At 34.5% G+C, this 23,791-nt stretch overlaps 1 protein-coding gene across 1 annotated transcript in view; it reads left to right on the forward strand.

Moving 5' to 3' along the window:
* The window catches only part of TENM2 (teneurin transmembrane protein 2), a 3,844,234-nt gene that overhangs the window by 1,624,352 nt on the left and 2,196,091 nt on the right, over nt 1-23,791 (forward strand). The window lies entirely within an intron of this gene.

The following is a 23,791-nucleotide window of genomic DNA, read 5'->3' on the forward strand; positions in this document are numbered from 1 at the left end:
AGTTTTGAAAGAACAAATTGCATGCATTCCTTTTGTTTTGAAAATTGGACAATAAGGCCTTAATAGAAAGTGTGCCGGGTCGGAAACCTGAAAAGATGGATTTGTTGCCTTCTTTGCCACTTTACTACCTTGCCACCCAAGCAGAAACCAGGAAGCAACAGAGAGGCCTCTTTTTCTCTTATTTACAACATTTGCTCCGTCGCCACATGTCTTATTATGCTGCTTTAAATCTTTCCCCTCCCCTCCAGTCTCCTGCCACTGCCTGCATCTGTTCTTTAGCCCTCCTGCCTGTTTTTCTGCATGAGCCTCCTCTCTCGTCTCCCTGCCTTCAGCTTCACATGGTCCTACAATATTCTCCTTCAATTCACCCAAGCGATCTTCCTAAAATGCAAATCTAATGATAACCCTTGAGTCCTTTAAATCGTTACTAAATCATTCGGTAGCTCCCTCTCATAGGTAATTATTGTACAAAGATTAGGGCTGTCTGTCTTCTTCTTGCCAGACATCTGTCAAGCTTATTACCAAACAAACCCACTAGTCATTTTCTACTTAATATTTAGTAAAAATTCTTGACTGCCCTTATTGGACTCTTAGCCCTCTGCTGGTGGAGTATCTTTTTTTTTTTTTTTCAATTTCAAAATTTCATCTTAGGTTATGGGTGGAGGATGGCAAGAAAAGTTCTGAGCACAACCTGATCATTACTGCCCCAGGGAGATACATGAACCCTCTTTTATAGGATCGGCTAAAGTATTTCTGTTTCATTTTGAAGTGTTGAGAGGAGCTTCTTGTATGTTTCAATATAAATGTCAGAAAATAGATACATAGTTTCATAGGAATACATATATACTGTATATATACGTGTGTGTATATGGGGGGTGTTTCTAGAGCATGGTAATCATTCCATTCTCAAAAAATAATTTATATGAGTTATAATGATGAAAGGAAATAAACCATGTTTACAAGTGGAAGGACCCAGACCTGTGATTCTGTGCTCCAGTAACCCTATTAACAGGTTACAAATCCCATTCTTTTAAATAACCAAAAGTCTTGATCTACATGAATTTTCTTTAGCCTCTTGATCAACCCAAGTGTAGATATAACACAAACTTAAGGGAGTTAATGCCCTAAGGGCACCCTTCAACCAATGGAATAAGTAAGTCAGTGGAGGAATGGTGGTGCCTTCCATCCTTTGGTAGGGCATCCATGCAATCTACAAGTAACTCAAAGGGTTTATAGTGGGACTGAGTGCAGTTTTTCCTTAATGGTACCTAGCTCAATAATATTCACTCTAGGGGTTTCCCCCTGTCCCTTTCTTATTCTGGCTGTGTGACCACCTTCCTGATGTGCTAGCAGAATGCGAAGTCTTGCCTCAGAGTCTCCTTTCAGGAGAACCTAGTCTAAGGCAAACTTAGACTTATCAATCAGTCAAACTTATCAATGATCTTTTCTTTGAAACAACACATTATTGATTCTATAGCCGGATATGTAAGATGTTTTCATTTGGTGAAATCTTAGTTATTCCACAGTAAAAAAAAAAAGCTGGAACAGTTGATATGAAAAGGAATTCCAGGCAATTTCCTTAAGTGGTGCTTAATTAATGGTTGATATCATCTTAATTTGCTCTTTGGAATAATTTTAGCATAGGACTATATTTATACATTAATTATTCATATGTATTATTTTATTTTTACTATGACTTTTCCCTAGATTCAAAACTTGTTTGGAATAAAAGAACCCTCTATTGTGAAGAGGGTATAGGGGTTGAAGGTTAAGGCTATATATCTCTATTTATTTACATGCAGATGAGGAACAATAAACATGTAAGGATTTTCTGTTTCCTAGATACCAGGGGCTTTTAATTTTATCACCATGCAAAAGTTTCTACTCTACTTCTGAAAACAGCCACACTTTTTTGTAGTAATGTTTCTTCTTCAAGGATTAACAAGAAAGGACATTTTGCTATCTCTATAGAAAGAAAGGTAGGTAGATTTATACAATTCATAACTTCAAGTGGTACGTTCCCTTTCACACATAAAACATGGATTCTAGTGCAACGGTAACTATTTCTTATATAAAACACATTTTATGGAACAAAGGTTAAATATCAACATATGTAAATTAAGTGTGGGTTAACTTAGGTTAAGTTCAGTTTGTCTGAAATAACCATTCTTTTTTCTTATTATATATGCACAGATACAATCTTTTTAAAAAAAAAAAAACTGAGGGTTTTTTTGCTTCAGTGTCTGTGATTCGGTGACAAATCCATGCAAGTCATATCTTATTCATTAGGATAATGAAGCAAAACAAATAAGCACTGGCTTCTGCTCCTAGCATGTGAGTTTCTGCTGCAGAAAAGGAAAGAATGCAGATTTCATTTACTAAGCTACCAGCGTTCTTCCTAGGGGTGTGGCAGCAAAGGGGAGAAGAGAAATACAAATGTTTTGACTTATTTGCTAGTCTGTGATAATTAAGATTTAGTTGTCTTCCATCTCTTATTTTTCAAATATTACTCATCTTGATATATGCGTTTATGTGTGTGTATTTAATTCATCAAATATATTGAGCATCCCCTACTTGAAAGTTCAGTGATAGGTGCTCGAGTACCTACAAAGGTAAATAAATTACAAGTCTCATTCTCAAGAAGCTTATGGATGAGTTGATAACTCTAAAAGAGCCTCAGGTCAGATCAAGCCAGGCTTGCCACCAAATGTGAGTTCATCTTAGCTTAGGTAAAGTTTTGCCTGAACATAAATTACGAGAAAATTTCCAGTTTTTAGCCCAACTTGATCTCACCTTTGGAGGCAAACCTGCCCTGATCTGACATAAGGCTCTGTATGGTTTTTATTTATCTTTGATTATGTGACTATTCACACCTTTCTGAAGAAATATTAATGTGTTTCATTACCGGATTTTACCGCTAACCCTGCCACATATACGAAAATATGCCCCTAATTTCCTTTCTAACATCTAAATTCTGAAACACGTCTGGTCCCAAAGGGGGCTGATGAAGAATCTGGCCTGCTGGGCTTGGCTTAGGAGGAAGTTGTAATCACAGTCCAGCCCACTTTGTTTCCCCTTCTGAAGCTTTGTTGGCCTGGAGAAAGCAGCCTTTTACAAATTTGTGCAAATAAGTTCTTTTCTGACCAAGCCCTGCCTGGGAAGGCCAGCATGGGCCCAGGGGGAGCTACCTTTTTCTAATCTGTTTCACGAAGACACTTGAGGTTTTGTAGGAGATGAGGTTTTGTGTAGGTATGGTCACAAATTGGATAGGGTTCAGGGTGTGTGCAAAATAATCTTAAAGATTTATGAAGAATGCCCCTGTAGTATAATGTTCTCAGAAAACATCTCTTTAATGGCAATGGCAAAACATAGAAAGAAAAGTGAGAGCCAGAATTATCATGGCAGGACATTTCGATTGGAGTTCTTAGAAACCTTCTGTATCAGTAAGTGTCACCAGTATGAAGTCTTTCCTGGGGGCAAAAAAATGCAAAAAGAAGAGAGTGGAGTCAGACTGAGAAAGGACTTACACACTAAAAATGTGGTGCTATTGAATACTGTAAGCAGGAGAATGATGTGATTGTAGTCTTTCTTCCCAGCCCCCATTATGTAGACAACTATAATAAAAAGAAAACATAGCCTCACAATAAGCATTATTGTTATTATTTATTTTATGTTCACAATGTAACTATTGACTTCTTTATTAATTGAATATCAACATGATGCATATTTGTCACTGGGACTTGAGAATATAACCCCTAAATGCTTCCCGATATTCTTTTTTTTTTTTTTTTTTTTAACCCTGTTGTCAACCTCTCTCTATTCCCCACCCCTCCCACCCTGCACCCCCAGCTTCTGGCAACCGCTTGTCTACTCTTTCTGTTTCTATGAGTTTGACTATTTTGGCTTTTTGATCCTACGTCTAAGTGACACTATGCAGTATTTGTCTTTCTCTGTCTGGCTTACCTCACTTAGTATAATACCCTTCAGATTCATTTGTGTTGTCACAAATGACAGGATTTCTTCCTTTTTAAAGGTGAATAATATTTCATTGTATATATATATATATATATATATATATATATACACACACATATACCACCTTTTCTTGTTCCGTTCATCTGTTGACAGATACTTTGGTTGCTTCCGTGTCTCAGCTATTGTGAATAATACTGCAATGAACATGGGAGTTCCTGTTTGAGATAATGACTTTATTTCCCTCGGATATACAACCTAAAGTGGGATTGATGAATCATGTGTAGGCCTACATTGGGGATGTCCATGCCAATAAATCCTATGCAGAGAGGCTACAAGGCATGGTGTGGTATCCTTAGAGCCATTTTTTTTATGAGCTGTGTCATCACCTCCTCTGCCAGGCCATGGGCTATTCACTTTCTCTATACCATTTCATTGACTCCTCACAACAAGAGTATGAATTAGGTACTCTTATTATTCCCATGTTACAGATAGAAGATTAATATTTAGAGAATAACTAGTTCCATTGCCACACAACTGTAGCTTGCACAGTTGTGCAACCTAAGGGTTGCAGAGCAGCTGGGGCCAAACAAAAACAAACAAATAAAAACCCCCAACAACTACTAAAGTAAAGTTGTAGGGAATAACTTTAAAATGTGTGTGTGTGTGTGTGTGTGTGTGTGTGTGTGTGTGTGTACGCTTTGTGATGGAGAACTCAGTTCTGGTTATCCCAATTCTAAGTGCATTTCCCTGCTTGGTTTCTCTACATCTCAATATTATGAGTAAGTCAGTTAAATTCCCTGACCTCTGACTCCTCATCTTTCTAGGAAGGAATTGAAATAACGGCATTGTGGTGCTTCCAGTTCTTTAAGTGTACAAGTCTCTCACTTAGGAGGGCTTAGAATAGGTTGGTTTGAGGTTCTTATAAACAGTTTACTCTCATCTTTTCTCACATCTTAACACTTTTAGCAATTTCCCCTGTACATTTTATTTGAAACTGTTAGCTCTATTCCCTGTTGCAGAAATTTTCTTCTTCTGAAGTACCCTAGTTTTGCCATTAGTGTTGACATACAAACTAGTCACATGATAAAAAATTTATTTTTTAAAAATTTCCACCATTGAACTAAATTTAACTTGTCATTGTATTCCAATGTCAGTTTGATTTCCTGGCTTTTCACTATTGCTTTCAAAATAGTGATTCCATTCATTCATTCATTCACTCAATTTGATCAAAATATATTGAGCTGCTACAGTGTTGCAGGAGCTCTGTGAAATGCTCAGGATGTAGAGATAAATTAATCATGATCTTTAGAAGCTAATAGTTTAGTAGGGTGTAGAAGTTAACAATTGCTAAAAGTAGGTTTTAGTATTATATGTATAAAATATCAAAGACACAAGAAAGAACATTTTTTAGCTCTCTTTCAGTGGATCTTAAAAAGTCATCCCAGAGCTGATAATAAGTAAAGTACATCTAGAAAGGTGACTGAGATAGTCTTGGTAAATAAGGACAGAAAGGGTATTCCACATAGAAAGAATATTGTGTCTTTTTGCCATTTTTGGTCCTAAAATTACAGGCATCCTCATTTTTCTTATTACAAATATAGGAAGACAGATCAAAGTAGTGAATTGATCATTGGTTTTCTTTTTATCCATAAAAATTAATTGCAGAGATTATGCTGAAATGGCTACCATTTGTAAGCCATTCAGTTAATTCATGTTCTCTTGAATTTTATATGTTGTGGAAACTAAGTAAGAAATGGATGGTATGTGTTGGTTATACAAATGCTATGAATTAATGTCAATAAAATAAATTTCCACTTTTAAAACAACTATACCACCAATACAAATCCTACTAATATACCTTATTTAAGCCTGTTAATTGAAAGCAACAGAAGTTCACTGACTGATTACTATGTTATTAAAATAAGTCTATCTCAAATGATTTCTAGAAAAAAATGTAGAATTAAAGTAAGTTCAAGACTGAACTTTTAGAAGCAATGCCATAAATCCCACCGTAGAATTTTTCAGATGAGAAAAAACTCTTTGCTGTTGACATAGAGTTCTAGCCATTATAAACATAACTTGAGCTGTTGCCATTTTGGTTCCTGAAATTTAACTTTACAACTGATATTCCCAGAATTAATATCACTGTGGCTTTTGCTTAACCATCCCCTCTATCTGTAAGAATCACCTGCATGTTCCTCAATCCCTGAATTCATTCTGCAGAGGCCAGAGTAATTGCTTATTTTTAACTTTTTTCCCTTTCAGAATCTCCTAGGCAGAGATAAGTATTTCCTTGTTTATTCAATATATGCTTATTGAACACTTACTATCACCATGTCAGTGTTAATTTTTTTGACCAAACTATGCATTTGATTTACCATATCTGTTCTCATCTAAGTTTATATCAAAAGTGATCTGTACAAGGTACAATGGTTGGTCAAAGAGCTGAGTAGTCTTCTTATGGATAGTCAAGGTAACTGTCATTGAGAAGAAGATTCTTAAAGAAGGAGATTCTTTTTTTAAAAAAATTTTGAATTTTATTTTATAATTTTTTTATACAGAAGGTTCTTATTAGTCATCATCTTTTGTCTCCCTAGGTAGGTTTATTCCTAGGTATTTTATTCTTTTTGTTGCAATGGTAAATGGGAGTGTTTCCTTAATTTCTCTTTCAGATTTTTCATCATTAGTAACTGGTGTGAGGTGATACCTCACTGCAGTTTGATTTCCATTTCTCTAATAATTAGTGATGATGAGCAGCTTTACATGTGCTTCTTGGCTATCGGTATGTCTTCTTTGCAGAAATGTCTATTTAGGTCTTTTGCCCATTTTTGGATTGGATTGTTTGTTTTTTTAATATTGAGCTGCATGAGCTGTTTATATATTTTGGAGATTAATCCTTTGTCCATTGATTCGTTTGCAAATATTTTCTCCCATTCTGAGGGTTGTCTTTTCATCTTGTTTATGGTTTCCTTTGCTGTGCAAAAGCTTTTCAGTTTCATTAGGTCCCATTTGTTTATTTTTCTTTTTATTTCCATTTTTCTAGGAGGTGGATCAAGAAGGATCTCTCTGTGATTTATGTCAAAGAGTGTTCTTCCTATGTTTTCCTCTAAGAGTTTTATAGTGTCCGGTCTTACATTTAGGTCTCTAATCCATTTTGAGTTTATTTTTGTGTATGGTGTTAGGGAGTGTTCTAATTTCATTCTTTTACATGTAGTTGCCCAGGTTTCCCAGCACCACATATTGAAGAGACTGTCTTTTCTCCATTGTATATCCTTGCCTCTTTATCATAGACTAGTTGACCATAGGTGCGTGGGTTTATCTCTGGGATTTCTATCTTGTTCCATTGATCTATATTTCTCTTTTTCTGCCAGTACCATACTGCCTTGATTACTGTAGCTTTGTAATATAATCTGAAGTCACAGAGTCTCATTCTTCCAGCTCCGCTTTTTTCCCTCAAGACTGCTTTGGCTATTCGGGGTCTTTTGTGTCTCCATACAAATTTTAAGATTTTTTTTGTTCCAGTTCTGTAAAAAATGCCATTGGTAATTTAATAGGGATTGCATTGAATCTGTAGATTGCTTTGGGTACTGTGGTCATTTTCACAATATTGATTCTTCCAATCCAAGAACATGGTATATCTCTCCATCTGTTGGTATCATCTTTAATTTCTTTCATCAGTGTCTTATAGTTTTCTGCATACAGGTCTTTGGTCTCCCTAGGTAGGTTTATTCCTAGGTATTTTATTCTTTTTGTTGCAGTGATAAGTGGGAGTGTTTCCTTAGTTTCTCTTTCACATTTTTCATCACTAGTATATAGGAATTCCAGAGATTTCTCTGAGTTAATTTTGTGTCCTCCAACTTTATGAAATTCATTGATTAGTTCTAGTAATTTTCTGGTGGCATCTTTAGGATTCTCTATGTATAGTATCATGTCATCTGCAAACAGTGACAGTTAGTTTTACTTCTTTTCCAATTTCTATTCCTTTCATTTCTTTTTCTTCTCTGCGTGCCATGGCTAGGACTTCCAAAACTATGTTGAATAATAGTGGTGAGAGTGGACTTCCTTGTCTTGTTCCTGATCTTAGGGGAAATGCTTTCAGTTTTTCACCATTGAGAATGATGTTTGCTGTGGCTTTGTCATATATGACCTTTATTATGTTGAGGTAGGTTCCCTCTATGCCCAATTTCTGGAGAGTTTTTATCCTAATTGTGTGTTGAATTTTGTCAAAAGTTTTTCTGCATCTATTGAGATAATCAAATGGTTTTTATTCTTCAGTTTGTTAATATGGTGTATCACATTGATTGATTTTCATATACTGAAGGATCCCTGCATCCCTGGGATAAATACCACTTGATTATGGTGTATGATCCTTTTAATGTGTTGTTGGATTCTGTTTGCTAGTATTTTTCTGAAGATGTTTGCATCTATATTCATGAGTGATATTGGTCTGTAATTTTCTTTTTTTGTTGTATCTTTGTCTAGTTTTGGTATCAGGGTAATGGTGGCCTCATAGAATGTGTTTAGGAGTGTTCCTTCCTCTGCAATTTTTGGAAGAGTTTGAGAAGGATGGGTGTTAGCTCTTCTCTAAATGTTTCATAAAATTCTCCTGTGAAGCCATGTGGTCCTGGACTTTTGTTTCTTAGAAGATTTTTAATCACAGTTTCAATTTCATTACTTGTGAATGTTCTGTTCATATTTTCTATTTCTTCCTGGTTCAGTCTTGGAAGGTTATACCTTTCTAAGAATTTGTCCATTTCTTCCAGGTTGTCCATTTTATTGGCAGAGAGTTGCTTGTAGTAGTCTCTTAGGATGCTTTGTATTTCTGCGGTGTCTGTTATAACTTCTCCTTTTTCAGCTCTAATTTTATTGATTTGAGTTCTCTCCCTCTTTTTCTTGATGAGTCTGGTTAATGGTTTCTCAATTTTGTGTATCTTCTCAAAGAAGCAGCTTTGAGTTTGATCTTTGCTATTGTTTTCTTTGTTTCTATTTCATTTATTTCTGCTCTGATCTTTATGATTTCTTTCCTTCTGCTAACTTTGGGTTTTGTTTGTTCTTCTTTCTGTTCCTTTAGGTGTAAGGTAAGATTGTTCATTTGAGATTTTTCTTGTTTCTTGAGGTAGGCTTGTATAACTATAAACTTCCCTCTTAGAACTGCTTTTGCGGTATCCTGTAGGTTTTGGATAGTTGTGTTTTTATTGTCATTTGTCTCTAGGTACTTTTTTACTTCCTCTTTGATTTCTTTAGTGATCTCTAGGTTATTTAGTAATGTATTGTTTAACCTCCATGTGTTTGTGTTTTTTATGTTTTTTTCCCTGTAATTCATTTCTAATCTCATAGCATTGTGGTCAGAAAAGATGCTTGATATGATTTCAATTTTCTTAAATTTATTGAGGCTTGATTTGTGACCCAAGATGTGATCTATCTTGGAGAATGTTCCATGTGCCCTTGAGAAGAAAGTGTAATCTGCTGGCTTGGGATGGAATGTCCTATAAGTATCAATTAATTCTATCTGGTCTATTATGTCATTTAAAGCTTCTGTCTCCCTATTTATTTTCATTTCAGATGATCTATCCATTGCTGTAAGTGAGGTGTTAAAGTCCCCCACTATTATTGTTTTACTGTCAATTTCCTCTTTTATAGCTGTTAACAGTTGCCTTATGTATTGAGGTTCTCCTATGTTGGGTGCATATATATTTATAATTGTTATATCTTCTTCTTGGATTGATCCCTTGATCATTATGTAGTGTCCCTCCCTGTCTCTTATAACATTCTTTATTTTAAAGTCTATTTTATCTGATATGAGTATTGCTACTCCAGCTTTCTTTTGATTTCCATTTGCATGGAATATCTTTTTCCATCCCTTCACTTTCAGTCTGTATGTGTCCCTAGGTCTGAGGTGGGTCTCTTGTAGACAGCATATATATGGATCTTGTTTTTGTATCCATTCAGCAAGCCTGTTTCTTTTGGTTGGAGCATTTAATCCATTCACATTTAAGGTAATTATCGATATGTATGTTCCTATGACCATTTTCTTAATTATTTTGGGTTTGGTTTGTAGGTCCTGTTCTCCTCTTGTGTTTCCCGCTTAGAGAATTTCCTTTAGCATTTGTTGTAGAGCTGGTTTGGTGGTGCTGAATTCTCTTAGCTTTTGCTTGTCTGTAAACTTCTGATTTCTTCATTAAATCTGAATGAGATCCTTCCCAGGTAGAGTAATCTTGGTTGTATGTTCTTCCCTTTCATCACTTTAAGTATATCATGCCACTGCCTTCTGGCTTGTAGAGTTTCTGCTGAGAAATCAGCTGTTAACCTTATGGGAGTTCCCTTGTATGTTATTTGTCATTATTCCCTTGCTGCTTTCAATAATTTTTCTTTGTCTTTAATTTTTGCCAATTTGATTATTATGTTGTCTCAGTGTGTTTCTTCTTGGCTTTATCCTGTATGTGACTCTCTGCGCTTCCTGGACTTGGGTGGCTATTTCCTTTCCCATGTTAGGGAAGTTTTCAACTATAATTCTTCAAATATTTTATCAGGTCCTTGCTCTCTCTCTTCTCCTTCTGGGACCTGTATAATGTGAACATTGTTGCATTTAATGTTGTCCCAGAGGTCTCTTAGGCTATTTTCATTTCTTTTCATTCTTTTCCATGGCAGTGAATCCCACCATTCTGTCTTCCAGGTCACTTATCCGTTCTTCTGCCTCAGTTATTCTGCTATTGATTCCTTCTAGTGTAGTTTTCATTTCAGTTATTGTATTGTTCATCTCTGTTTGTTTCTTCTTTACTTCTTCTAGGTCTTTGTTAAACATTTCTTGCATCTTCTCGATCTTTGCCTCGATTCTTTTCCTGAGGTCCTGGATCATCTTCACTATCATTATTCTGAATTCTTTTTCTGGAAGGTTGCCTATCTCTACTTCATTTAGTTGTTTTTCTGGGGTTTTATCTTGTTCCTTCATCTGGTACATAGCCCTCTGCCTTTGCATGTTGTCTATCTTTCTGTGAATGTGGTTTTTCTTCCACAGGCTGCAGGATTGTAGTTCTTCTTGCTTCTGCTGTCTGCCCTCTGGTGGATGAGCCTATCTAAGAGGCTTCTTCAAGTTTCCTGATGGGAGGAACTGGTGGTAGGTAGAGCTGGCTTTTGCTCTAAAGAAGGAAATTCTTATAAGATGATTAAGAAATTGGACCCTGGCCAAGGAGGAGGAGGGCATTAAAAGCTAAGGTACTGAAGGCAGAACGATAATTGTAATAGTATGTTCAGGATTCTAAAAGTTCCCTTTTGTTTCTGTCTCAGTATTAATATTTACTATGTTGTGTTGTAAGTACTTATTTTAGTATATTTCTCCTTCAATAGATGGTAAAGACTATTAAAACAATTTTGTGAATATTAATATCCTAGTGTTCATTAAAAAAATCAAAATATCCCTTTGAAAATCCAAAGGTAGTAAATGATATAATTATTTTTTAAAACAATTGAATTTTGTTCTGCTACAACATGTTTCTATAATGTAAATTAGCTTATAAATTATTGGTAAATAGACAAATTCTGTCATCTTCTTTTCAGCTTTATTGACCTATAATTTATAAATACAATTATAATTTATTTAAAGTGTACAACATGATGATTTGATATATGTATACCTTGTGAAAGGATTCCCACCATCAAGTTAATCCCATCTATCACCTTGAATATCGTTTTTGTGTGTGTGAGAATACTTAAATTGTATTCTCTTAGCAAATTGCAATTCTATAATACAGTATTATCAACTATGGCCATCATGTTATACATTCAGTCCTCAAAAGTTATTCATCTTATAACTGAAAGTTTGTACCCATTTACCAAATGCCTCTTGTTTGCTCCAACCCCTGGCAATCACCATTCTACTCTCTACTCTCTGATCTATGGGTTCGACTTTTTTTTTTTTTTTTTTTTGATTACACATATAAGTGATACCATGCAGTATTTCTTTCTCTGGCTTGTTTCACTTAAGGAGTGCCATCATCTTCATGTGGAAGTCACAGTAGTCCATAAACAATTTTTCTGGCAAATTATGGCATTTTTACCACCACATAACAGCAGTGCAGTGTAAAGCATACTAACAAAGCTGAATGAAGCAAGGAGCAGAGAATTTGAACACTGTTCACATGCCCATAGCTCCTTTTGGTTCAATTTGGCTACAGGCAGTTTTTTCAGAAATGTTGCTGTGATTTCCCCTTTCTTTGTACATTTCTACCTAATCTTCACTGCTACCAGCTTCAACCCTTCATTATGATCCCCTTTCATCAAATTACCTACATCTTTTTATTTTTTAAATAATTTCCTTTATTTACAATAGTATTTCTTCATATTTTAGGAACTTAACATTTTCTTTTTAAAAGTACAATATTTTAAATACATCTCATTATTATTCTCTAATATTCTGGTTATGTTTTGAAAGGTCTGTTCAACTTTGTTTTGCTTATAGTATATGCTTTGTAATTTTAATGTGTGACTTAAGATAAAAGGACTTTTCCCAAATTCCTATGCTTTGCATTTTTTGGTAAACTATTTTTAGGAAGGAAAGTCAATGAAATCATTCATGAAATATTGCAGCATCATGTTAAAAAATACCTTCTTTCCGCTATTTAAACAAAAGTCTATGAAAAAAATTAGAAAATCTACTTGCCTTCATTCCCCAGAGAGTTCAGTTAATCTACTATTCACACAAATATCCCCCTTTCTCCACCAGTAAGACTATAACCAATGCCGAAGAAGAGAGTACAAAAATAAATAAATGTTAGAATATTGAATAGTAGTGTAGCCCATTAATTTGTTTTGGTAATTGACATATCCATGCTGTAAATTCCTGGCATCATTCAAGTTCAGCTGTTATTCTTATGTCTCATTTTCTCCTGTGCTATCTGTTGCTTTTTGTCTTTCCAACTAGATTGAAAGCTACTTAAGGGAAGAAACATTTTATGTCTACCTTTTTTAATACCCAGCGAAGTGTCAGGCAGAGTGTAGGTACCTGATAATTGTTTTCTCATAATTGACTCATAATAATTTGGGTTATTGCTGAGTTCCATTAAACTGTGAGAAAAAATCTTGAAAGAATTGACTTTTAACATTTGAATTAAAAATGACAAGGTAAAGAGAAGGAACATGATCCATCCTTTCCTCATATATAAGATATTTTGTGATTATCTCTTTGGAAGAGTAGAGAAAATTAATATGTGTTAAGTACCTACTCTATGAAATGCCCTGTAACACTATTTCAGCAAGTATTGTTTTCTTTTAAAATTGTAGTAAATCATTCCATATAATATGGAAACTAATAATATTGCAAAACAATTTTAATGGCCTGATATAATCTGAAATATCTTCTCTCTCAACTGCTTTAGTTGAGCAGTTTTAACAAAGAGTGAGTTTTGTAACCTCAAGAGATGGTTTCTTTTTAGGAAAGATTAGTTTCCTATTTTGTTTCTATTTTGGGGTGCCTATCCTTGCTAAATTTCTCCTTGGTTAGAAAGGCTTGGACTTTCAGTCCCCTTAGTAGAAGAAAAATAATGCTTATCCTTGATGTCTATATATTTTTATCAAGGCAAACATATCAGCTTTAAAAAATAATTTTTGCAGCAATTATGGCTTCTGTAGGTGATTAAATTGCTGAAAACTCAGATATTGACATTTTGTATCAGTCTTTTCAGAGCTCAGAGGTGAACTACTGTCATTCTCCACATCCTTCCTCTACGTGGTTACATTTATTATTTTTGCCTAAGCAAAAATAAGAAAATTACATATTATACACACAGTATGTACATTTATACTATGTATATATACACATAATATATATAGATGCAAAGTAAGTGTGTGTGTGTGGTGTGTGTTTCAGACACAAAGTTGATGTCTCTCCATTTGTATCTCTAAGAATACCTGGAAAGCCCAGTCACATTTATTTTGGATTGCATCCATATAAATGGAGAAACCCTAGTGAGAATATACCTGGATGTGGTAATGTGAGATTCCACCAGTTATCTCAAGACATATTTCAAACCTTTTATACCTTTTGTTAAAAGGTTTGAAAAGAGATTATTGATGGATTTAAGTCTGTTTAGCATGTCCTTGAGAAAGCCAGATGTACTCCACTGGACAACTGTAAGACACCATATGATTAATTTCATCAGCATGTGTACTGGAAGAAGGATCCTTACAATCTAGTGATGCATACATAGGTACAAAGAAGGAGAAGAGGGAATGAAATAAACATGTTTCTTCATAGTTTAATTTCATTCCTTGACACTGTAAAGCAAAATTCCCAGCTAGGTAGTAAATGTAGAATTATGTATCTTTAGAGTAGCATTTATTATATGTGAAATGTGCTAAGCACCACTTTTTCTTGACATATTGCATACCTCAGAATTTTTTAAGAACCCCCTAAGTTAGAAGAACTTAGAAGAGATGAGTTACTAATATTTCTTTTTTGGTTGTTAAGGCTATAACACTATGGTGCTTTGGAATTGACACACAAATGAGTCATTGTGTAAAATTATCTACTATAATCTCTATATTCTTCTCTTTTAGTTTAAAAAGTTATAAGGAAGGAAAAAGCAAGGTGGCTTTAGGAGAATTCTTTATATCTTTTTATCTCAAATTACACAGGTATCACTCAATCCCAGAATAGAATGCAATAAATCACAGTCACCAAAGAAGTACAGCCTCCATAATGCTGGGTGGTTCTCTGAACCTTCCTGTCAACTCCAGCTTCCCACCTGGCCTGTGATAGATGCCCCAAATTTAAATATTATATAACTTGATTTAGTTAAGAATTTGCCATTCCTCACCATTTCATTTTAAAGTGAAAGTTATGCCCAATAATCATAAATGTCTTATTTCTTAGAACTTTATTCACCATTTTTATTGCCAAATAATAGAGTCTGGGGCAGGATGAATAAGTGGAAGAAATAGTGACACTAAATGACCAGAGGCAGATGGAGCCCCAAAGCAAAAAGTAGGAAAAGGGAACCAACTTTACCTGAAGCTACCTTTGCTCTCTAATCTGAACTTGCTTTTTATTGGTCATGATGTTTGGAAGATTGGCTGCCTAGTTCAAAGGTTTAGATCGAAGGGCACTGTACTGGGAAGCAGAAGATTTATATACAGGACCTAATCATGTTTGTATGATCAACTTAATTCCTTGGGTATCTCCGTGTCTTTTTTTTTTTTTTTTTTCATTAAAAAGGAAGTAATAAAAATTCCTCACTTAATGTACTACAGGTGAGATAAATTAAGAAAGGTATTTTTATGTCACAGGTTGTGAATTGATATCCCATAGATAACTTTGGGTCAGAAGGTGGGTTCTCTAGCTTGCACACTAACTAAATTTTTTTGAATCTTTATTTTCAACATCAAAGAGTTTGCATTAAAATGCAGATATTTTTGCCTCTTATGAAGATGCAGAAGTTCTGGAGGTACCATGCCAGGCAGCAGTAGGTGGCTTCTGCCCTTATATAGAGAGTATGCTCTCCAAGTCACATCCTTACCACCACCCTTTATTATATACTTCTAGACTCCTTTGCTTATTTATGTTACCTACATGACCCTACAGACTTTTGAGTTCATGATACCTATTGAAACCTTTATAACTTATCAGAGTATTAATATAAAATATGACAAAGTAGAGTGTGAATGGCTTAGTTATGCAGAGAAATATGAAACAGGATCATGGGGTGTAATTCCTTCCCCCTCTTGTTGACTAGTACCTCCTTGAATTCAAAATAGGGAATGAGAATTTTTAATAATCTTGGCATTTGTTCTTTGCATTTTCCCCAGAATCTGAAACATATATATAAACATCAAAGAAGTTGTGATATTTCTGGTAGGGTTTAGGGTTGTGAGATAGATGGAAATGCCCACCAGGCAGGGAAATACATAACCCTGTCTTGCAAGTTTCCAAAGGAGAAAAGTGTCCACATTGTCAAATTTGAATTTTCTTTTAAACCAAAAACTAACATGTGCTACTTTATTATTGTTATTATTAAATTCATTTATATGAAATAATGCCTTTGCAAAATGAAATATTTGACACTAGTGTTACAGCCAACACTTCTGAGAGAAAATGGGTCTGATTCCTGATCTTACTTCATTAACATTTTTTGAGCAAAAATAGAAATTGTATTAATTTTACTAAAAGAAAAATGTGATATCTTTGATTTGTAAACAAACAATATTTCTATGACATCGTCCATATTTTAAAAGTAAAACTAAATCTTATCTTTTGAGATATAGTAAATTTTTGTCCTTTCCTTTCAATTTTAAATGTTAAATATCAACTGGTATACTGGCTGGCAAAGAACATGTAAAAATAAATAAGAATCAGTGCTGTCCATTTACAGCTCTCTATTTAAAACATTATTTATAAAATAAAGAGAATTCAACAGAATATAGAAAAAGCAAAATTTTTATTAAGTGACAAAAAAAATCAAAATATTGAAAATGCTAATTTTCACACATCTCAGAAATTATCATTACCATGTTTTCCTCTCTTGTACTTAAAAATGATTACTTTCTTTGGATAATGTATTAATAGTAGTTGCAAGAATTTGTTTGAGTATGTTTGTGTATTTGTATAAAGTGAGCACAAAGGTGTGCAAATAACTAATTTTTTTTTTTTTTCGGTATGCGGGCCTCTCACTGTTGTGGCCTCTCCCGTTGCGGAGCACAGGCTCCGGACGCGCAGGCCTAGCGGCCATGGCTCACGGGCTTAGTTGCTCCGCGGCATGTGGGATCTTCCCGGACCGGGGCACGAACCCGTGTCTCCTACATCGGCAGGCGGACTCTCAACCACTGCGCCACCAGGGAAGCCCTAATTTTTTTTTTTTTTTTAAAGAAGATGTTAGGGGTAGGAGTTAATTAATTAATTTATTTATATATGCTGTGTTGGGTCTTCGTTTCTGTGTGAGTGCTTTCTCTAGTTCTGGCAAGCGGGGGCCACTCTTCATCGCGGTGCGCAGGCCTCTCACTATCGCGACCTCTCTTGTTGCCGAGCACAGGCTCCAGATGTGCAGGCTCAGTAGTTGTGGCTCACGGGCCTAGTTGCTGTGTGGCATGTGGGATCCTCCCGGACCAGGGCTTAAACCCGTGTCCCCTGTATTAGCAGGCAGATTCTCAACCACTGCGCCACCAGGGGAGCCCAATAACTATAATTTTCGTTTTCTACAGCTGAACTTAAATTTCTGTCAAAGCCCATTTCATGACAGAATATTTTTTTTTTTTTTTTTACTGAGGTAAAACTTACATGCAGCAACTTGAGAGATCTTAAGTATGTGATTAGATAAATTTTGATAAATTCATGCATCTGTGTAATGGCCATACTGATCTAGACATAGAATATTTCCACTGTTCCAGAATGTTCCCTAGTGCTTCCTTAAAGTCACTTTTTGTCTCTATAGACAATTACTGATTTGATTTCTGTCATTCTATCAAATCTTTTCTTGAAATTCATAGAAATAAAATGATATAGTATGTAGTATTTCTATCTGGTCTGTCATTTACTGTAACGTTTTGGAAATTCATCCATGTAGTTAACTGTGCAACTCAGAAAGTTTTTTCCCTGAGTACCGTTGTATGAATGTAATCACAATTTAATTTATCCATTCTTCTGATGATGGCATTTGTAATGCTTTTAGGTTTTGCCTCTTGTGGACCAGGCTATGAAATTCTTATCAAATTCTCCCCATGTGCATGTTTGTCCATTTCGTTTTTTAGATGAAATCCTAAGAATATAATAGCTGGATCATAGAATAAATACATTTTTAACTTTAGAAGAAACTGCCAAACAGTTTTCAGAAGTAGTTCTATCATTTTACACTCCCACCAGCAATGTATGAGTGTAATAACCCATATCCTTACCAAGATTTGGTGACATCAGTCTTTTTAATTTTAGCTGTTCAAGTGTGAATGTTTTAATTTGTATTTCCCTGATAGCTAATGGTGCTGAGCCCCTTTTCATGTGTTTATTGTCTTGAATATATATTATATATCTTCTTTTGTGAAAGACCTGTTCATCAATTTTTCCCATGGTTTTAAATGGGGCTTTTGCTGTTATTGCTGTTCATGTTATTGTTTTATGTAAAACTTCTTTTTACATTCTGTCTGCAAGTCCTCTGTCAGGTACATGTATTACAGATACGTATTCTGTGTCTATTGAATGTCTTTTCGTTTCTCAGCTTTGGTGCCTTTGATGAATAGCACCTTATCATTTCAATGAAATCCAATTTATCACTTTAAAAAAAAAAACTTAATATTTTCTGTGTCCTAAGAAATTGTTGCTTGTCCCAGAGGCCCCCAAAAGAGTGACAGTTTTCTAAGTCACTTAGTTTTCTAGAAGTCTTAGTTTACTTCTAGAAGCTTTATCATTTGAGATTTTACAGTTTGGTTTGTGAGGCAACTCCAGTTAATTTTTGTCTGTGATGTAACATAAAGATTGAGGCTTATTTCTCCCCATCTATTTATGTTTTCTCCAGTATGATTTGTATGAAGTATCCTTTCCCCATTGAATTGAATTGGTGTTTTTGTCAAAAATTAACAGATTATATAAAAATGAGTCTTTTCTCTGAACACTCTCATTTGTTTCTTTGATTTATAAGTCTATATTTATATTTTGCTTACTGTTTTGTTTGTTTTTGTTTTGTGTGTGTGTGTGTGTGTGTGTGTGTGTGTGTGTGTGTGTGTGTGTGTGTGTGTTACATGGGCCTCTCACTGTTGTGGCCTCTCCCATTGCGGAGCACAGGCTCCGGACACACAGGCTCAGAGGCCATGGCTCACGGGCCTAGCCGCTCTGGGGCATGTGGGATCTTCCCGGACCGGGGCACGAACCCGTGTCCCCTGCATCAGCAGGCGGATCCTCATCCACTGCCCCACCAGGGAAGCCCTGCTTACTGTTTTGATTGCTGTGGCTCTATGATAATTTCTACAGCAGTGTGTTTTGTTTGGTTTTAGATTGTTTTGGCTCTTTTACATTATTTGAAGTTTTGTATGAATTTTAGAATAAACTTGTCAATTTTTCCAGAAAAATAACTATTAGGGATTCAAATGGAGTTATATTGAATTTATAGATAAATATGTTGAAAATCAATAACAGTATTGATTTTTCTAATTTGTGAAAATGTTATATCTTTTCATCTATTTAGGTCTTTTAACATTTCTCATTGTAATGTTTGTATTTTTCAGGGTCGAATCCTTGAATTCTTTCTTAAATATATTATTAACCAGTTAAGTTATTTGATGATATTATAAATAGTATTGATTCATTTTTTAATCTTATTTTTTAGTTCTTTATTGGTGGTATATAGCACTACAGTTAATTTTGTATACTGATATGTTACCTGTGACAATGTTAAATTGGTTATTTATTAGGTCTATTGTTTGTTTTGTAGAATTCCTTAGGATTTTTTAACCAAAATAATCATGTTACTGTGAACAACCCTCATTTTGTTTTTTTATTTCCAGTATTTATGCCTTTATTTTTTCTTGCCTTATTGCACTGGCTAGGGCCAGAATATTGAATAGAAATCATGGAAGTGGACATCCTTTTTGATTTAGGTGGCATTTTCCTCCTTTTTCTTGTTAATGTGGTAAATTATATGGATTGATATTTCAGTGTTAAACAGAGTTTGCTTTTCTGGGATAAACTCCATTGGTGATGGTGTATTATTTTTTATATATTGCTGGATTCCACATGCTAGTATTTTGTTAAGGATTTTTGTATCTATGTTCATGAGTGATTTTGGTCTCTAATTTCCTTTACACATAATATCTATGTCAGGTTTTGGAATCAAGCTATGATAGCCACATAAAGTGAGTTTGTCTCGGATTTCTATTTTTTTCTTATTTAAGTATTTGGCAAATTCACAATCAAACCGTATTGACAGGCCCATTTCTTTGGAGAAGTTTTTTTTCTTCATTACAAATTTAATTTATTTAATAGTTATAGGGTCCTTTGGGCTTTCTGTGTTTTTCTTATGTCAATTTTCATAAGTTGTAATTTTCAAGGAGTCTGTTCATTTCATCTAGATTGTCTAATTTATGATACAAAGCTGTTGATAATATATTCCTTTTTATGTTTTTCATACCTATAGAATCTCTTATAACAAAATTATTTTATTCCTGATACTGATATATTGTATTTTATCTCTTTTGAGCAGTCTTGGAAGGAGATTATTATTTTATATAATTTCCAAGGAGCCATTGTTTGGCTTTATTTTCTCTTTTTTCTTTTTCTACTTCATTGATTTCTCTCTTACATTTATTATTTCTCTCTTTCTACTTATTTGGATTTAATTATTAAGGAGGAAACTTAGATAACAGATTTTAAACTTTTCTTTTATATTATAAGAATTTAAAGCTGTAAATATTCCCTTAAGCAACAATGTAGGCATTTCCCAAAATTTAAAAAAAATTTATTTTCATACACTTCATAATTTTTTCAAACCATGATTATTTATGTGTGTTGATTAATTTTTGTATTTTAGGAGAATTTTCTAGGTATCTTACCAGTATTGATTTCTAAATTAATTCTGTTGTGGTAATTGGTTTCAGCTTTTGAAATTTGTTGATAGTTGATAATATATCTTTATGAATTTTCCATGTGTACTTGAAAATAATATGATTTCTGCAGTTGTTGGGTGTGAGGTTCTATAAATTATAGTTAGCTTAAGCTTCTTTATAGGGTTGTTCATGTTTTCTCTTATCTCACTGATTTTTGTTTCTTATGATTTTTGCTTTATCATTTATTGAGATTAAGAGGAGTGTTAAAATATCCAACTAGGTTGTGTATTTATTTCTACCTTTAATTCTGTCTGGTTTTGTTTCATATATTTAGAAACCTGCTGTTAGCACATACATATTTATGGTTTGGGGCTTTTTTTTTCATATTTATGGTTTTTATATTTTCCTGATGAATTGATATTTTATCTTTGTGAAATGACATTCATTATCTCTTGTAATACTCCTGGCTTCGAATATCTAATACAGTGTAGCCACACCAGCTTTCTCATGTTTACTGTGAATAGTAGACATATTCTTTTCTTTAACGTGCAAACAATCTGTGCTTTATTTTTAAATGTCTGACCCTTCTGTACTTTTAATGTTAAGTTTAGTGTTTTTATCCAGCTTTTCTAATTAAATGTATTCCAATCTCAGTATCACCTGTGGTCAGTAGCAGATGAAATATTGGCGTAGATTTCTTAGCCTTCAAACTTTTTGCTTTCCACTGGGCTTTCTGAAGTATTTCCTATTCATATGTAGTTCATGAATCTATCAAGTATTTGATAATAGTTTAAACTCAGACGAGGTATTCCCTCTTTTGAGGGTTTGTCCTTCTGAGATTTTTTTTCCCAATTTATCTCCAGCCTTTCTGGGAGAAACTCCTTCCTCTGATACTCAAACCACTGAAGACTACAGCTTCCTGCTTGAGTTGTAGCAGCCTTGAACCTCATGCAGTGAGGTTGCCCTCAGGATGTGTAAATTTATATAGGTGAATCTTACATGGTTCCTTTCTGTCAAGAGTTATTAAAAAGGTTGGGAGGTGCTGCTCTAAGATATTTCTATCAACAGTTCATTTCATCTATATGAATTCTTCACAGCTTCAGCAGGTCAGATTGGCTTCTCTTTCAGATTGAAGAATGTTTCAATCAAGAAATGAACATATGATTCCTTATAAATAGATATACAAGTTTCCTAATCTAAGGTTCCTTCTTCTCCATTAAGTAGATTATGTTCATTTACCAAAATCTCTGGACATACATGATTGTTAACAGTCTATTTCTATTTCTCTTTTCAAGAAGAATTTGAACTCAGATATAGGCATATGTAAAACTTTGTATTAAAAGTTAACTGTTTTTAAAATACTAAATTCTCGCATTAATGTCTATTTTGTATTCAATATTTTTTGCATTTGACTATTGCACAGAATTTATTTTCCCCTTCCACATAAATCAAACAATCTTTATATTCTTCCTGATGGTGACAGAAGCTCCAGAAGGCCCAGACAATTTGAAAGCAGTTTAAATGTAGTTGCTCTTTCAGATGAAATATTCTTTGTGTATGTGTTGCAAAGTTTATTAGGTGAGGCTTATTTTTACTGTAATGAGAAAAATTACTTCTTCCTTAAAACTGAACAGTACATCTTTCCTGCAACTTGAGGGAACTTTAATCCATAGCATTTGTTAAATATAAAAACTGGTTATGAAATCCCCACTTATATGTTATATTCATCTTCTCCCAGTAGACATAAACTAAGAGTTTCACCTTGATTCAAGTTACCTATGACTGTCCCAGTTCTCTTGCTGACAATGAACTAAGAAATACCCTTTAGTTTTAGAAGAAATTGACATAATTTGACTTGTACTCACTATCTGCAGGCAAACACACCTGTAGTCACCTTCCCTGAGGTGGATCTGCATTTTAGTAGAGCAAGAGTAGATTTCTCTCTTCCATATATGGAAATATTTATTGTAATCCACAGCTTCGTGGTCTAGGCTTTGCCATGTTTTTCCAGTTTTTCAAAGCCAATTTTCTGATCATCTACTATGGACCAGACATCATGTTATGTTGTGAAGATTTTTTTTTTAAGTCCCTTCTCTTTCTGAATTTATTAGAAGGAGAATAAATGGATTCGGTCACAATGTATAACAATAATAATCTTTAATAGATTTGTACTAAACAATATAAAATAATATTATAAAAGTTCAGAGGTTCTATCTGAAAAGAAAATGGTACTGGGAAAGCATCCAGAGATGTGGACACATGAGTCGTTTCTTGAGACCTGAGTGTGTTTTGTCAGGTGGAGAAGTAGTTTGGATTCACTGTAGGTTTAGAAAATAGGGTGAGAAACCAGGATACCCAGTGCTTCCAAAGACATTGGTATGCTTAGAAAAGAGATGGGAAGGAAAGGTTTAAGCCGTACTTTCAAAGTCACCAAATGCCGTACTAAAGAGTTTAGAACTTCTGCAATCATGGAAAGCAGATGAAGGTTTTCGAATTAATGGGAAATAATATCAAGGGCTATAGTTTTAGCAGTAACTCTGACAACACACCTGAAATATCTACTAATAGGGTGAGAGACTCAACTTGGGGTATCCAGTTGGATGGCTACAGATAAAAGGTGTGACCCTTTCAAAGTTTGTTCTGTGGCATATAAGTCTCACTTGATTAGAAAGGGATTTCAAATAAAACTGTAAAGCCTTACATATTTGTTTCTTTCCTCAAAGTTTATGATACATCCTTGGAAACTGAAATATCTCAGAAGACTTACAGTCAAGATACAGGTCCTATGTTCTTTAACTGATTATTTCCTAAGCTTATTTCACCATGGCTCTTAGTGAGGACTTTCATAGATGTTGAGGCTGTAGTGAAAATACTGCTCTATCCAACACAACGATAGAACTCACTGATTAATGCAGCATGTGCCAGACTCATGTCAGACTTGATCAACATGCATTGTGTCCTTTATTCCTCACAATAACTCTAGTTGTTTATAAAGCACACACTACTGTGTTTCAACATGTAATCCATGAGAAAACCGAGGCTTCTAGAGAGGAGATAGTTTGCAAGGGTTATAGAATTAACAAGCAGTGGGGCCAGAATGTGAACCCAACCTTAACCACAGTTCTCTTAATAGATATATGATTCTGTCCCCTTCTCCTTTTACCCCAACTTTTGCTCTTCTTGGGGGGAAAAAAAGTGGAAAGAATTTCTTTTAGAAAGAAAGGATCTGAAACCTGTTCATTTACAGTGAAAACACCACTAGAAAGTAACAGGATCCTAAACATTTTTGCCAATTACTTTG

Source organism: Kogia breviceps, chromosome 4 (genome assembly GCF_026419965.1).
Source record: "Kogia breviceps isolate mKogBre1 chromosome 4, mKogBre1 haplotype 1, whole genome shotgun sequence".
NCBI classification, from domain to species: domain Eukaryota; kingdom Metazoa; phylum Chordata; class Mammalia; order Artiodactyla; family Physeteridae; genus Kogia; species Kogia breviceps.